This window comes from Diadema antillarum, unplaced genomic scaffold (assembly GCF_040938485.1).
Source record: "Diadema antillarum isolate AM-2024a unplaced genomic scaffold, OU_Dant_1.0 seq00000266_RagTag, whole genome shotgun sequence".
Lineage (NCBI taxonomy): Eukaryota > Metazoa > Echinodermata > Echinoidea > Diadematoida > Diadematidae > Diadema > Diadema antillarum.
The window spans coordinates 955,258-973,155 of record NW_027271303.1 but is presented as its reverse complement, the minus strand read 5'-3'; the positions used below and the strand labels follow the sequence as shown (position 1 = coordinate 973,155).

General features: G+C 40.8%; 1 protein-coding gene across 1 annotated transcript in view; it reads left to right on the top strand.

Moving 5' to 3' along the window:
• LOC139729851 (homeobox protein cut-like 1) overlaps positions 1-17,898 on the top strand; it is a 49,192-nt gene that overhangs the window by 6,815 nt on the left and 24,479 nt on the right. The window lies entirely within an intron of this gene.

Genomic DNA, 17,898 nt, shown 5'->3' with positions numbered 1-17,898 from the left:
CTAGCATGAGGTCACTCAGGTTACCATTTCTAATTTTCTCTGCAGTGCTGGATTAGTTAAGTATTTGTAATTTAGTGGGTAAATATGACAGATGTTGAGATAACTCATGTTGGCCCCATGTGCTGAATCAGTGAATGTATTGATGTTTGATCAGGGTACTTTGCTCTGTTCTAGATCAATTGCATTAATTACTCCTTTTTTTTTAACCAAAAGTGGAGGGGGGGGGGATTGCAACATATACTGTACTTTCCCCCTTTTTTTTAATGACAAAAATCAGCACAAATTTTTAACTGTTGTACACAGCCATTTTTACGTTCATTTTTCACGCTTCATCTCATTCTGTCAAAGAAGCTAATGGTATTAAATGCATTTAAGGAGGTAAAGTGATATCAAATATCATGAAGGAACCAAGCAGTAGGAGATACTGCCAGCAGTCTCCTTCACTCTAGCTGTACAGGAAAAAATGACGACTAATTGCCTGCAAATGGCTCTTACACCATGTATTGTTCATGCATGAATAAACCATCTAAAGATTGAGCGAGTGCAAAATCATAAAGAGATCTTGACCGATAGTTCTCTTTCAAATGTCTGCCGTGTGTGGCGATGCGATTTGATGGTGAGATGGACGAGAGAGGGATCTGCCTTGTGTTCGGAATGACCCTTTGCGAGCATCGGGCAGTGCCGGCCTATTATCATTTTCACAGCACCAATGCAGCGTGAAGATTGACCCGATGCCGATCAACTGGAAACCGCTCTGGCTGGATCATTACATTGAGCCGCTTGCAAGATGAATTATTAAACCTTCTGTGGGTGTGGCTGTGATGAAGGGGGGGGGGGTGAGTGGGAACCGAGCAAAGCAGAAAAGAGGGGGAAAAAAGATATTGTGTGTTTGCTGCTGAATGCACAAATCTGAAGAGTGTAATTGGTTATCCGGTATTAGGCAAAAATCTTTCTTCCCACAACCTTGTAGATGTCTCTAGTAGAAATAGATGCTTCATTGCTTTTGAATACTCACAAACTAACTGCCTCATTTAGTTTAAGGTCCAACATTTAAACATAAAATTGCTCTGCCTTGTTACATATGTATAGCCAATGATATATGGTGTACCGATTGTAAGATCTTTGAGATAGCAAAGAGGAAAAGTTTAAAGCTTGTCATACTGCCTGTACCATGCCTTTTGGTAACAGTATGTACAGTACATGTACTCATCCAAGCCAAAATTTCAGACCAGAAATCATTTTTATAAAATGTATTAAACATTTCAGTCATGGTACCCTTATAATGGCATCATGTGAGAAATCCTGTTCTATGATATGGCATGAATGAGGAGAGGACTTATTAATTGTATAGCACCACACACACTATTTCTACCACTCCTAGAATTGCATTATACTTTCAAAAACTTAGAACTGTTTATAATGTTGCCAAAAAAAGAGGGCGAGGTATTAAAGAACCATCATATCATCCAACTGTCCCCCAGCATGTTGTACATATCCTTCTAGACTTTTCGCCCAGATTGATATGATTGCATGAGAAACAAATCCGTCAGATTGAATCGGTACAGAGGTCAAATATGACGGAGCAGTGGACAGATAATGTCATTTTTTTTGGGGGGGGGGGGTGGAGAGGTCAGAAGTTCCTTAACCTCATCTTGGAACTTCAGTGAACTCTCACAAGCATGTTGATACCTCCAGTAAGGATCTTTCTGTATGTTCTCCCCTCTGCCACTCATCATCTAGAAGACATCCTACATGAATGGACTCTTCAAGACTTCAGCATTGGTCACATGAAGAAGGAAAATATTCAATGAAGGTTTTTCTTTTTTACAATATTTTGTTGTTAAAAGTGAAGGAACAGGTACGTCATCATGATGAGATGAGGAAGATGTACACATGCCCAGAAAATGTGAAGTTGGTATCATATCAGGTAAAATACCCGGTAGTGAACAGATGCCCAGCTGGGTGAAAGAACCAAGACAACCAAGTTGCAAGTTTGTATGTTGCACCTTTACATGCACCTGTATACAATGTTGACTAACTCTTTGACATGTAAATGGCTATGACTCCCCTTACTACCTCAACTATCCTCCCCCCCCCCCCCCCCCCCCCCAAGCCCCAGCATTTGTTTCACTGCCAGCATTCCACTCACGACTCTCTTTCGGGGATTATTTCTCCTATCATTACAAAAGTGTTGACAAAATGTCATCAAACCCACATGCATGAATCTAGTCTGACAGGTAATTAACTTGTTATATCGGCGGTAATTTCTGGGCAAGTTGTGGGCTAATGGTCAATTTTACATTTGTGAAATTTTCCCATGAGTTAATTAGTATTCCTTGACATATGTTATGACAACGTGAGACATTGGTATGCTTAAATGGTAATGAGGGCATAGTTTTATTAAGTTTGTACAATGTAGTTTGCTATTTAATGTGAGCAGGACAGTGCCTCTCACACTTGAGAGTGCAATCAATTATAAGTGTATTTTCTTTTGAATATGAAAACCATCAAATGCAGCCTGTGTATGGCTCTTTACGATGCTGCAGCAGCATTGGAAGATATTGTCATTGGGTAGAGGGTACTTTTTTTGTGTGGAAAGTATGATATGTTACGTGTTGTATCTGCTGACATGAAAACATATACTGTGAAGCATTTCTTTGAAAGTAGAAAAGCAGTGTGCTGATACAGACTCATGTACACAGTGTACATCTCTACTTCATCATTTTTGGTGTTATACCGGGTCATGTGGTACCATATTGCTGCAATATACGATTGTAGTTGACAAGTTGTAGGCTAAATGTGGTGAATGTGTTGGTTTATGATATACACCTCACCTCAAAATGGGCCAGGAGAGTTGGTTATAGCTTGCAGAACCACCACATGGTATTGGAGTTGGAACAGTTGACCATTGGACGGATACTACATGTATCAGGAGATGTAGCGTTGCACGCTGTGTGCATCAATGTTTACCTGCTTAAAGGCATAATTCACCATTTGCAGAAGAAACAAAAACCCAGCATTAGTGCTTTTCAATAAAATAGTTCTAAAATGTGAGTTAGGGATAGAAACAACCACTGTAAAAATTTGAAATTGTATCAATGTTAAGTGAATTACTAAATACACAAAATGTGAACAATAATATAATAACAATGTTTCCAGACTAAACCGTCTACAATTATGGTTTATTGAGAAAAATACCAATATCTCAGGACATTTTAGACTTTATTGCAAAAATTTTATATGGTAGGATGTTTTGTCATACAACAGACCTACACATCTATGCATCAAATGTGATATCTTGAAAATTTTTTAAATCACGGCTCCCAAAGGTAAACAGGACCTTTAATTTCTTTATATAGCTTTTAATAGTAAGGATGCAGATTATATATTCTGTGTGTCATAGTAGAGAAGGGTTCAAGGAGATGGGTAAATAAGGCAGAGAGAAAGACAGACAGACAGACAGACAGACAGACAGAGAAAGAGAGAGATCATGAAAAGAAGGACAGGAACCCCGGTATTTCTGTGACCAGCAGTAACATTAAACTCTGAAATCAGTTGCCTATTTATAGCAATCAATTGCAATGCTCGGATAATCCATCCAGATTGGTCAAGTTGGAACAACGATTCTGATGGCTGTTGGGCAGCAATCGATCGCCAAGCTGTGCACGTGTATTGACCCAGATTCTTTAAAGAAGAATAAGACAGTTAAGCAAAAACACAACATTACAGTCAGTATGACTGATAGAAATAAAGACTATAAACAAGAAAATAAGGAAAGCAAGAAGAGATGGCTATGGAGGTGCATGTGTGATAGCCTTTCAGACTTGTGCAATATTTCATGCCCTTATCGTATCCGTAGTGAGTGATGGAGACCGTTCGGGGGTTCGACCTCGACTTCTCGGACTTGGCATGACGTGCTGCGCAGAGGAAAATTCCAATTTTCGCTCTACAAGCAGGATGCTTCCTAAGTGTTTTGTCAATTTGCCTTCAGGGTCCCAGAGCATCTAGGAATCGTGTGGCTTGCGCAGTGGCGTTGTCTGCCTGCCCTAGCCTGCAGAGATCTTCCGTTTCGCTTTACACGATGTGGTACACCATAGATATGAAATACTCCATCTCACCACATTTGAAAAGTTTTTTTTTTCATTTTTTTAAACTGTTTTTACATTTCTTGTTTATACCCTTGATAGTAAATTGTTGACAGACAGGCCTGCTGTACTGGAAATGATTCACTATTTCCCAGTTTCATTGGTGTTTCAGTTCTTGTGTCATTCATGCCCATGGATGTATTTCTTATCATTTATGCAATATTTGACTGTTTGGTATCAGTCAGAAATATATTAGCTGTGCCAGACAGATGATTTGTTGAGCTCAGGAATTTGTAAACCTTAATTCCCCAGAAAAGAAGAAAAAAAAAGATGAACTGTGGTGGTGTAAAAAGGCTTTGTTTATTCAATTCAGAAATATATCACATGTACCTGCCTTCCCACCCTCATTAATGAGCTAATCAACTCCCTAGGCCTAACTTGATAAATTTTCATGCCTCCTTAGTACCTTTGAGGGTGCCAGGGACATTATTGCACTTGCAGTCGCAGTTTGTTGATTGCAAAGTTAGGCAATGCTCAGGCCAGCTTGTTTGTAAAACCAGCCTAATGCACAGTGATCAAATGCAAAGCTCTTGTTTTCCTGGTTTTTGAGGTAGCATTTTGTAAAGCGCTCGCATGGTTTGTATGAGAATACATGTTAGCAGTTGATATTTTAGCATTTCTTCAACTTAGTTATGCAATGTAGGTCAAACTGGATTGCTGTGGTAATTAGAAGCATGGAAACGACTGAGTAACACAGTTATGAAGGAACTTGACTCCTTGTGTGTACATAAAATCACAACAGACAAATATTTGCCAAATCTCTGCGTATGATTTCAAATGCCCCGAAGAACAATATTGTGAAATTGCAAGGATTGCTTAGCTCTTAATTGTTCATCATTATTCATCTAGCAGCTGATACGTACAAATGTAGTGCAGGGGCTGACTTTATTTACAGGATTACAGCACGGCACGGCCTGTTTTTTGGCACCATTAAAAATCGGACGTGTGAGTGGGCACGGCCTTCCAAACTTCCGTGCTGGGTGAGAGAGGGGGGCGGGGAGACACAGGCGAATTCCATGGTATGATTTGTCTTATTGGTAAAAGCTTTCGATACTATTGAATTACTTGTTTTGTCAGGCGACCGTGCAGCGCTTGTGGCACTGCTGCATTGAAAAGCGGGAATTCCTTTCCCCGAGCTCTCTAATCATGGCCAGAGAAATCAATGCTGTAAATATTGTTGCTGTTAAAAAAAGAGGAAGGGGAGAGAGAGAGAGGAATATAAAAAAGGCAGAAGGTGGCAATAAGGAGGGAGAGATTGATATGCCGAGAGAAAGAGAGGGAGAGAGATGGAGTGAAAAATGTTGTGAGAAGAAAAGATATTGACACAGAGTGAAGGGGTAAAAGTTGTTTTGGCCGTGTGCTTGTTCAGCTTTGGAAAATGTAGAGTACGAGAGAATTTCATGCGTCCCTCGCCGTCTGATTTCTCTCGTGATTGAACCCCGCTGCAGGGAGTTTCAATCTATTTGGTTTAATTGTCTATATTTTGCCCTTCTCAGAAAGCATTGATATTCTTCATTACATGCTTCACAGCATCAAATATGGAGAGAGCATTTTGCCAGCAGTATGAAAGTAAATTTTGTTGGGGGAAAATCTGCAAATGATGAGTCCATTTTTTGAGTTAATAGTCACAAATGATTCAAACCCCCCCCCCCCCCAAAAAAGCATGATAATGGTGATAATTGTGAGTATTCTGTAAAGGTAGATATTAGTTGAATATTTGATGTCCTTAAATCATACTTGTCTTTGTTGGTTGGTTAGGTACCAGATATCCCTGATGTGCACATATGAATAGTATCGGCACAGACATCTTAACCAGACTGATCAAGTACATGTATCAATTTGAAGTTTCCCCTTAAGAATGTACATTGTACATGGAGGTTGTTTTGTCAGTAAAAGGTACAATGTATACAAATGACAATTGTCTCTCTATCTGAAAATGAACTCTAAAAGTGAGTTTTAAAGTGATTAAATGTACATTTACATTGTAAAACTGAACACAATGTTGATTTAAATCGCTCTTTGTAACCACATGCAGTAGCCAAAGTGTACACTGTACGATTGTATGCCTCCTGTGTACAACACAGGCAGCGCTGTGTGTGCTGTCTATCTGTGATCAATGTCAGTGCATTGTGTCAGGGAATGATGAAATATTACTAATCCACGAAATTACAACTCTCATCCGTCGTCTGTAACCCAAGAACTCCCCAAAGTATTGAACCTGGGTTATGTTATATCTACTGCCTGCTTTGTGAGGTTTTTAATGGCTGTAATGGCAATGAATATGAAGAGGGTAGGGGAAAAAAAAAACCCAACTAGTCATGATAATAATCAGTTTCCTGAATTTCCTGTCGTCAAATAACAAGAAAATCACCAGTAATACTGACAGGAAATGGAGAGAATTGAATAGATACCGGAAGACTCAAGAATTTGAGCACAGTTTATCTGAAGTATCTCGCCCCGACGTGCAGGGGTGATTGTAAACAATCCATTTGTCGATTGCTAACAATAGAGATCCCGGCATTTAATTTGTAGGTGCAGTCCTGCCGTGCTAATCTGTAACTTTGTCATTTGTGTTTACTTTGTTGTTGTTTTTTTCCCTTTCTTCTCCTTTTTTTTTTCTTATAAGACCTATAAGAGAGAAATTGGAAGTGATTTAATGAGAATGACTTCAACTGGTGTGACCTTTGTAATGGGCCTGTTGTTGACGCGCACTCTTCTACGCATGGCGTGCTCCCAATAGAACTGATGGATACATAAATTTCTGGGATTGTGGCGCAGGTTTCATGCTTGGGAAGTCATGGCTATCTTCCGTAATCAATCGTGCAAGCTGTGTTGTTGTACCGCGGGCCGGAGGTTTTCCTCTTCCATTAGGAGGATATTGTGCTCCTGATGATCAATTCTATTGACTCACGAATAGCAGCGTAATGCGAGAGCATCTCCGCCGACTTTTCTGCCACAAAAGTGGTCTGTGAATGCTCTGGCCCGAGACATGTCTACCAGATACACATCGTCACGAGGATCTTTGGATTAAAGCCAGATAAAAAATATGTGATAATGAACTATTTCTTGGGTATTTTTGAGGGGAAAAATTGCAATTATGAATTGTTCTGAATGATTGATCATGCATTGATGAAGAAGTATACATGTTCTTCAATCATTTGTATGTGGGATTTGCAAGATGTCAAAGTATAAAAAATAGAAAACAACATGATTGTATCATGTTCAGTGGTCTGAAGACAAGCCAAACAGACACGGGTGTGTCACATAATGGCATGTACACAGAAAACAAATTTTGTTTTAATACCAAAAAGTGACACACACAAAAAAAATAGCTCTGAAGTTGACCCTACAGCAATTATCTCAATGAATGCATTATTTTTTCTTTTGTTTTCTCTCGAGATGTAACATCACTATTGTTCATTGTAGAAAATAACAGAAATCTCCAGCAATATTTCTGGGGATACAATATTCATCCAAACCTGAGCATCAAGAGGTGAACCTGTGCATTGTACAACTGGCCACCATTTTATTGTTACAAAGGGTGTATATGAAGGCTTCAGGATACAGGAATTTTCTTTCTTTTTTTTCTTTTTTTTTCAGTATAAATTGCCTTTTTTATGCACTGGTCCTGGAATAACTTGGGAGTGTTGGAAATATGATCCTTACTTTCATGCATGTGCTGTATGTCGTGTATTTACACAGACACTATAGGCCTCATACTTGTAGGTACAGTACCTGTACTTCTGTATTATTATATGCAGTAGAATACAAAAGCAATGTAAAGCCAACCTTACAGTACATTCATTGTACCGGTATTGTGTACAGTAATGCAGACACAGGAAAGAGTTATCTGTCCCAAAGAGCTTCGCCTAATACCGTACCATTTGATGGTGTCTCAGAAAACAAGGTACAGGTGTACAAGCAGCACTGTACAGGATGTGTGCATGCATGTGTACGGGCATGTCGTGTGTTCATGCCAAGGCAAATATTAACAATGATTATAAAGTACAGTTCGACTCTTTCTACATTGTGTGCTGGATTTGTTTAACCAGTACGAATGGATTTGCCCACAATGACTAAATGGCTCATTGAACTCCAAGGTGACATCAAGGAGAATTTTCCAATTTGTATTCTACAAAATGGAAGGATGTATTTTTCGGAAATTGTTCATGAGAATGTCTCTACTGTGCTGAACTTGTTCTTTGTGTAATGTACATGTATTTCACTCTTCTTTTTTCTTTTTTTTTTTCAAAGGGAACATGAAGTTCCTGGATGAGATTGAACAGGAAATGAATCCAACTAAGTAACAGCTGCAAACCTGGAAGAAGAACATGTCTTACAAGTAGCAATATATGAAAGAGAATGCAGTACCTAAGGCTCGTTACTATTACCAGTCTTCTTTGTGTGTGGAGTTTATGCCACTCTCTCTCTCTTTCTGTTTGACTGTCTGTAGGTCTGTCTCTCTGTCTCTCTCCATCTCTTTCCCCCTCTCTCTTCCTTCCTCCGTCTGCATACCCCTTTCAATTGATTCTACCCAATTATCAGCGAACGGCAGGCCCGCTTTGGCATTGATTCCATTGATTGGATAGATCAATGCCCGCCGCCACACCAGCCCCCGGGTCCCTGCGGTGCCCCCGCGCTGCCGGACCAGGGCATTGATTCCCCGGCAGCCGCCACCACAGCTGGTTTATTGAACGCTGCCTGATAGATGGGAACGCTATTGATTGCCTCGGCCCAGGGAAAACACGGCCGGTCTTCGGCGCGGGGAATCTAATAATGATCGGGGACGGGATGGATATTATAGATCGCGCGCGTGTACTCCCCTGGTCGTTTGCATCGGAGGTAGATTGCTAATGGATGGCCGATTGCGTATCTTGTATGGATTAGATCATTAGACTGCACCACTCTGGCATGGAGGGGTGCCACCTCGATCAAATTCATCACCTCATAACGCTCGGTTTTATCTCAATTCTCACAAGGAAGGGCTCAAAAGTCTTTCCTCTGTGAATTCCCGTTCCCAAATAGACTTGCCCTAAAACCTGCGACAAGGTTTTAACCCTATCCTTTCTCTTGTAAAACCCTCCTTCATTCTTCTAGTTTCCCCCCCTTGAGTATTAGGAGGACCACATCACTTCAAATTGTGCTCAGAGCAGGGATTAAATTCCATGGACCCTGTTCCTTTACTTTGTTGTTTTTTCGTCAGACAATCTAATTTTGATGATTGATTGATTTTCAGCGTGATTCATCATCCTGTTGTCGATTGAGTTGAGCCAACGCTCTCAGCCCTCTCTCTCTGGATCCCCGTCTTTTCCCCTCTCCCCTCCCCCCCCCCTTTCTCTGTTCCCTTTGTGCACCAAACTTGTCAATTGACACCCAGTTCCTTCCAGTAATACAGTCCCTGTTCCTGCCCAATCAATCTATCGCCTCATGTGCCTGGCCCAGAGAGGTTGGCTGCCTTTTTTTATTGTTTGCAGGCAAGGGCTGAACTTCCAGAAATAACTGAGGGAATTGCTGCTCTGTATTTTTCTTCTTGTCCCCCTTCTACAAAGTGTTCATGCATGCTGTGTACACAATTGTACAATACACTGCATACAAGTGTTGTGATTGCGCTGCTGATTTCTAATGCTCGAGGAAGCCCCCCTCACCCCATGCCCCCCCCCCCTTCAAAAAGTTGAGAGGAAAAAGAGAACAGAAAACTTTCCTACAGTAATTAGAGTAAATACTTTCTATCGCAAACCTTTGACTGCCATTTGAAAGAGGGGTGAGGGCAAGGAAGAGATTGGATGTTTTCACTAGAAAACGAAGTACAATATATAGGCCTATGTGAACTTTATTAAAAGCAAGAAATATTTGTGGCAGGAAATTTTGCATGTTAAAGCCTATGGCCTTTTTCACGGCATGAAATTTTCGGACTTGTCATTAGCATCCAGTGCATTATAGTCTAGACAAGAACTTTGCTGGCATTTTGATATTTGTTTTTACAGTACTTTAGTTTGTTAGAAAGGAAGTAACTTGCTAGCAGGAAATGGCAGACTTAAGACTACCAAAGTTTAATCTCATCTTTTTCACTTCAGCTGTGTACATTGTACATGTATATTATGTTCATTATAGAAACCGTTAAACTGAAGAACTTGTTCAATGAATGTCAAAACTGCAGTAGTTGTATGAGGTTCTTGTAAAGAGATATGTCTCTCTAAAAATGGGGTAGGGTGGAGTCTTTGACCCAAATACCATTGTGGATAATTCAATATCCAGTTCCAAAGTGCGCTGAAGGCATGCAAAATTACCTCATAATCTCCACATTTGAGCGTGAATGGAAACTGGGGTGCGAATCCTACATGTAGTTTGTAGGAAATTCTTCCCTGAAGCCATTCCTTCAGGGTTGTTTGTTATTTGCAATTGTGCAATTTGTTATCTTCCATCTCTCGGAGGGAGATTAGTTATAATCCAAAGCCCGCCCTCAGTGGTGAGCTTGTGGCGATGTGGAGGTTGGCATGTGCAAACTCTGCTGCCTCCCATTATGTACCCCTTGCACCCAGCGGCAGGAGGACCTGCCATTTTGTAGCACACCTCCATCCCTTTGCTGGCACCCCAAAGTCACGCACATGCCGTAGTCTAGTCATAAATCTATAGCCCCCTCCAGCTTCGATTATAAAAATGAAGATGCTCGCGGGCTCATTCGCCTTGGTTTGGGTGCTGGGGAGAGCGAGAGACGGGTGTAGGTAGATGAAACGGTGCCCCGCAGCTGCCGTCAGCAGCACAGTAGCAATTCAGGGTCTAAACGCCGATAAGAATCGGTAGATTTGCAGCCTACACCAGTGCTCTTCTTGCATTGCCTTATTACGACTCTACGCAACCTCTTGGGAGCGGCCTTCAGAAAAAAAAAAAATCCAATTTGAAGCTCTGAGATAGAAAAATGTCTCATTGGACACGGAATCAATTTTCAGCATATTCTTGTTTACAAGTGCATTTTTTTTTTCTCTCTTCAGAAATGGAAAATGGGTTCTTGTCTGTGGGCATTGTCCAATCTGAAGTATCAAATTGGATCAGGTTATCATATTGTCCATGCTCTGGTTCGCGTATATTGAGCACACTGTTTTCAATTACCCCCAAATACCCATCTTATCAAAAGAGAATATACCCTATAAAGAAAGTTCTTTCATATAAAAGCAATAAAAAAAAATCTTTAAACCTGCCCTCTCACAGATGAAGTTTTCTAAAACCAAGGTTGTGGATAGTGTCTGCTAGCCCTTGTCAATTGTTATGCATTGACCATCTCGAGTTCCTGTGATCTTCACACGTAGTAAACAAGCTTCAAATGTATCTCGTCATAGTCTGCATTTATTCATGTGCAGTTCTTACCACAGTCAAGTTCAATAGGCTCTTAACAACAAATTCAAATCAGATGCAGAGAATGACGGGGATTTCAGACAAATTGACGTACAATGTGAATCAAGAAAGTACTGGAATTAGAATATGTATATTTCAGCATATAAATGGTGCTATTAAAAAGCAGTCTTAACCACATTAAAGGCATATCGGAGGGAGATTGTAATGTCAACACCCCATGGGTCTTGTTGACCTGTACATACCACATCTTCAGTAGATATCCTTGCAGAAAACAAACAGAATAGATTGTTTGCATCTTTCGCATCACTTCATAGTCTGCTGATAACCTCACAACATCAACTTTTATAGAGGAAGGTGTTGCAAAACTAATGCTAAAGTGACTTAACATTGACTTTAATTTTATTTTTGTGTGCAAATCAGTTGGAGAATTGTGAAGTGAAGACATCATCGACTCTTCCTGTTAGGGCCTGTGAAAACATGTGAAACTTTGAGATTCCATAGCTCTTTCTTCTTGAAGCCTGATTTTTATGTAACTTTTACTGCAACTGGACTGGTTACTGTAAAACCAGAAATGTTTGTGTGCATTTACATTTCACAAATTTTTCAAGAGCCAAGAATTGTGAAATCAAATTGCACACGAAAGTTCTTGTCCACACTATACCTTAAATGCGAGTGATCATTCATGAAAATTTACTGCGGGGAAAAGGCCGTCAGCTCCAATTCACAATAAATTTCATGTCATGAAAATATCTTACTCTGCAGTAGTTTTGTAAACATACTCTTTACTGAACTGAACTTGAATATTGCATGTATTAATGTGAAATTGCACACACAGCAGCAACACAAGAGTATAGCATAATGATCACATACTTCGGGAGTAAAAATATGTGTATAGAGGCTGGGTGCAATATGATTCTCATGAACTTGAAGTAGGGCAAGATGTTATGACAAGCAGCATGTACCCACATGAGAAGAGGTGTCAAATCTTAACTATGGTATTTAAGAAATCCAATTTCGTTCATTACATTAAATGTGAAAGTACAGTTGCCAATCAATTTTCTCTGCACCACATGTTGTCCATCTTTTTAATACGTACTGCTTTAATAGTACACTTGCACTTCACAGATTGGGCGATGCTAATGTCAGATTCGATGCGCACACAGGCCTTATGTACAATGTCCTGCGATTGTTTCAATGTCATACACATTGGAAGGGAATTAGCCATAAAAATTAACTGCGTGGTGCACGCTTGTCCATGTGGGAGCACGGTGGAAGGCGCAGCGGAGGAGTGCACACATTCACGGAATAATGGGTCCAAGAAACGGCGAAAGGCGCGCAATATCGTGCACAGATGGGGCCTTCGAGGCGAGGAAGCCTATTATCAGCTCACTAAGCTGTATCGCTACATTATTGATCAGAGCTGGCCAGCGGAGTGATTCGCCAAATTATTATCCTTCGCTAATTTCTTCCCTCTTTGCTAGCTGTCTTTTTTTCCCTTCTCTCCTTTCTCTCTCTCCCTCTCTCCCTCTATCTCTCAAGTACTAGTACTCAGTCACTATCTCTCTCTCTACCCTGTAATTTACGACTTCTCTAGGGAAACGGTTGGGTGCGTGTGCTGATACTGGGATGGTGCAATTAAAGCGTTTTTTTGAGGGAGGCTAGAGCTGAAGATAAAATATGCCTTGGGGTAGTGAGTGTGTGTCTGTCTGTCTGTGTGTGTATGGGGGGGGGGGGGTTGGAAGTCAATGAGGCGGACAAAACCATGGCAGACGAGATTTGATATGGAGAATCTTTCCTCCGACAGCGTCACATAAAAAGACAGCATGAATTGATGAGCAGATTGGCTTTTATTAAAGAGGAACCAAAGTTGCCGTTGAACACCATTAAAGAGGAACAATACTCTGAGTGGATATCTGGATTTGATCAAGCTTTCTTGATTGCACAAAATTTTCGTTTGCTAATGCAGATAGTGTACCTGTAATGTGTTTGTGTCAGCTTTTAAAAAGAGATGGCAATACTGGGTAATTTTCCAGTTTAGGTTTTTTTTTTTTTTGTCTCTGTCTTTCTCTCTCTTTGAGATATAATAATGTGTGCCTTTATACATTGTTGGTGAATCAGTTTAAAAATCTATGTAAAAAAATTGTCCATTCATAATATGCCATCTGGACAGTGGCCTCATCAATATGTACTTAAAAAATGAAGCTTTTTTTTTTTTTTGAACAGTGCATGTGTTTTGGAGTAAAGATCTGCATGTTACATCGATGTAAATGATAGGCATACAGTGGTTCTTGGAGACTTATTGCAGTAATTAGTTTGCACATTTGTTTCTGTTGGTTTGTTGCATCATTAATATCAACAACAAAAATAACTGGAGAAATTGAAAATATAAGAAGTAAAACTTTAACAAAACATTTAATAACAATGAGGAGAGAATCAACTGTTTTTAGACTTCTTTATTTTGAGAAAGAGCAAGCATATACATGTGCAAGTATATTCTGAAACCCAACCAGTAGATGTCATTAGGGTGCACTATTGTTTGGAATCAAGCAATTAAGAATTCATCCCTGTGCTTGTTGATATGAATTCACAAACGCGCAACAAGATGTGGGAAAAAAAAAAACAAGAAATGTACACTGTACGTTTCATGCCAGTGAGAGGGTAATGAGGCCAATAAAGTGCTCAAGATGAATTGTAGATGATTCATTGGTATGAAGAACAAAGACAGACTGGCCTTTTCTGGAAGAGAAACATTAAAGGCTAGAGAGAAATGAGGGTCATCTGCAGAAGACCAGACTTGCCTCCGATATTGTTATTGTTGAAGGAGGGGATGCATTATGGTATTGGGTCCGTGAAAAGTGCCGTGCCCACCCCTCATTGTTGCCACGCCCACTAATCATTGGCGTTCCTCAGGCAGGCATAGTCTTTGTCACAGGCCCCTCTGGCTGTGGAAGTTGCGAGAGGAATGAGCTTTGGGTTGTTGTGTGTGAGAGTCAAGCCACCATAAAAGAGGGAAGCCCTGGATGAAAAAGCCTTTGGAGGCCCATCCAAATCTAGCCTGCTCCTTGGAATAGCTGAAGTTTGCTCCCAGTACCAAGATTTGGGAGCATAAATCACTACCAACCAATCATCAAAGTACTGTTCAAAGGAGCTTGTGAATGCTGCATAGTTTCAATGCATTTCACACTGATGACCTACATGTATGGATGAGTCCAGTAATTCTTTCGTCAAAGTGACCCCATGTTACTGAATTATTCAGTTATGGTGGTGCACAGGTCAATCTTTTTTTTTTCTATTTTATGAATAATAATCACATTCACAGAGCTCAAAAGGCTCTCACACTGGTGCACTGGGCTTTAGCTCGATGTACACTGTAGTCACTATTGTGGCTTACAGTAGATATGAAACAGCATGAGGGCCTTGAAGTAGGCTAAAGAGAAGACAAGGCTTGAATGAAGATGGAGGGGGAAGGAAGATGATGTGACCAGATCAGGGGACCGATGCCCTGCTGGTCTGTAATCAATCAACCCTTTGCTCACGATGCTCGGCTCGGCTTGTCTTGACGTGGCTTGGCTTGGCTTGTTCGAGATGGCTGGGGAAAAACACTGGCAGCTCCCACGTGTAGTCCATCTTCCCCCTCATCAGACCCGCTTCTGAGCGTCTGACCGATGTGACGCTCGGCTGCTTTGGAGAGGAATTTGATACACATCTGCGTGAAACAAGCTGTCACACCGTAGCACTGATTACTGTCTCTGCAATTACGTACTATGGATCTCAATCGTCTCTGAATTTGATGCATTGAAATCTGTCCATAGTCACAACAGCAAGAAATTGACACCGAGCATATTTTGTGGTGAATTATGAGATAAAACTACGAAGGGATCATTGTTCTGTTGTGCATTTCTATAGCTTTAAGTCATTAAGAATGAGGCACTGCAGATTGACAGTGTTGCATTATCAACTGCCATTATGGGTGGAGTTGTCTGAAATCATTGCTGTAATTGTCTATATTTCTCTTTAGAATAAAAAAGTGCTCCCATTGTGACGCATTTGTATCCACATCTTTACAAATTACGTTTTCATTGCGGTTGATTTGTCAATGTTAATCATTTGGGACCCTTTCGAAGGCAGAATGATGGCAAGGGTCACGCTTCCTGTTGTTGGTGGGTTTTTTTAAAGCCGTGCATGTGTTGCAGTGTGCAGTAAACAAACAAGACTTTACTTAGTTTGGTGCAATTTTGGCATTTAGTACAGTATATTTGAATATTGGTCATTTACAATATTGTATGACCGCTCCTTTTCTCTCCTGTGCTGTCTTTTGAGTCAACCTTCTGTCATATTTACTACAAGCACAATTGACAAGTTAAGTTTCCGATCGCATGTTGCACGATTTGTGTGGCGATTTACGACTCTGATACGTTCAAACCATGTTCCCTATCGTATCTGTTTTCACATTGGAAGTTAGTGCTGCCTAGTGTTGCTGTTCACTTTTTGTTTCACTTCCGTTGTCGAACAACGGCTCGGGTTGGATAGAAAGGCAAACGAAGAGCATACCACAAAGCGAGCATACTGGTATCTATTGTCGTAACAACAATGGAGCATGCACGTGTGGACAAAACATTTCCGACACGCTGTGAGACCCATCTCCGAAAGCCGAACTATGTAGATATGTGCGACACACTGGCCAATCGCATGCGAGATGCCGTGCCGTAGCAACACTGGGCATATTGGCGCGGCGTTCGAAAGAAGATTAAAACGGACGAGTGCGATCCAACAAAGGGTGTTTAAAATTCCATTTTCGACAGGAAAAACTTAGTCTTATGGTATGAAATTTAGTGTAGATGTAGAAAACATCAAAGATTCAATTTCTGCAAAAACCCAAAATCTTCAAAACTAATGGTCGAAATCTTTGTACCCCGCCTAGGAGGGAATTTGCTCTTGCGACTTTTGCTTGAAACCGTTGACGCGGGTCACATATACAACTGTACATCATCCTTTTCTTGTGGGGCACACACAGAATGCAATGTTGCATTTTTGCCTATTAATAATGGGATTAATCTTGAATGCCGGGATCAAGTTATTTTATGTCCTGGCCTTCCTAATCTGGCACTGGAGGATATTTAGAAAGCACCTCTGCATGACTCAGGCATCTCTGGGGATGCAAGTGAGGGTAAAGTCATTGTGTCACGCGAGGGGGCTACATGTCATAAGTGAATTCAAATGGATTCTAATCAAGCGTCAAGATGATTTTAATCTTTTGGTACCGGTACATGTACATTCCTTGTGGCAAGTGCACTGCGCATCATACAGTATACTGATGTAGGTTGGGGGTGGGGAAGGGGGCGGTGTCCATGCATTGTAGTTTTATTACATTAATATGTGGAAGAAAAGATCAAATGTCAAATGAAGTTGAAAGTTGGAAAACATTCATGGTCCTCAAGGTGTGTCAAGTTTTCATGATTTGCTGTGTTTTGGGTATGGTGGTGGCATGCCCTCGCCCCATCATAAAAATGATTGCATTCATTTGTTTGTTTGTTTTCCTGCATTTGACTTAGAAATTTGACCCTTTTTTGGTTGAATACCATGATAACGATACCATTTTAAGACTGTTTACACGTGTACTTTTTCTAGTTTAACTTCAGTTCTCATCTTTGGGCCCAATGCGCCAGAGAAACAGTTTTTTTTTTAAATTGCTCTTGCACACTGAAAACCAATGCAAGGCCTCCTATAACTGAGCTTATCGGATTTGCCGAGACTTGTATTGCATTTTACTTGAGGAGTTGTGTTTAATTACAATAAGTTTCTGGCAACGGGGCTGTATGGTATCTTGTTTCTTCAATGTAGCCAGTCACTGGGCATCACTTCTTGCTGTGGTATTGCCTTGAACGTAGTGGCTGAGTGCACGGTAAAAACTAAAAGACGTGCGGAGAAGTACTCAGCCCCTTTTCAAATGGCACAGCTGAGCCCCCCTTCCCCCCCCCCCCAGCCATTTTCACACCATCAATCTAGCTTCAATTACATTCTCTCTCTCCCTCTCTCAAAATGTATCTCTCTCTCTTTCTTTTCCTTCTCCATCTCACTGTCTCTGTTTTTTGCGAATGTGTGGCAAGCTGACAAAATGTGATGGAAATGTGTGAAAGAAGTGTGCAGTCTGACTTGGATGAATGACATGCAGTGTAAACACTGTTCACTGATACTCTGCTTCTTAAAAATGTTGACCTAACGGTGCAGCGAGTGAGAGCGAGAAAAAAAAAAGTGTAAATGCTTCCGTCAGGCACGAGACTGTGTATGTGCGGAATACTGATCATCCCGGAGTGCTTCCGCGCGTATTTGCGGTCAAGTCGGCAGCGAAAGCGAGACCCGGTCTTGAGCGAAGAACAGATAAACGACGCTGTCTGCTAATCCA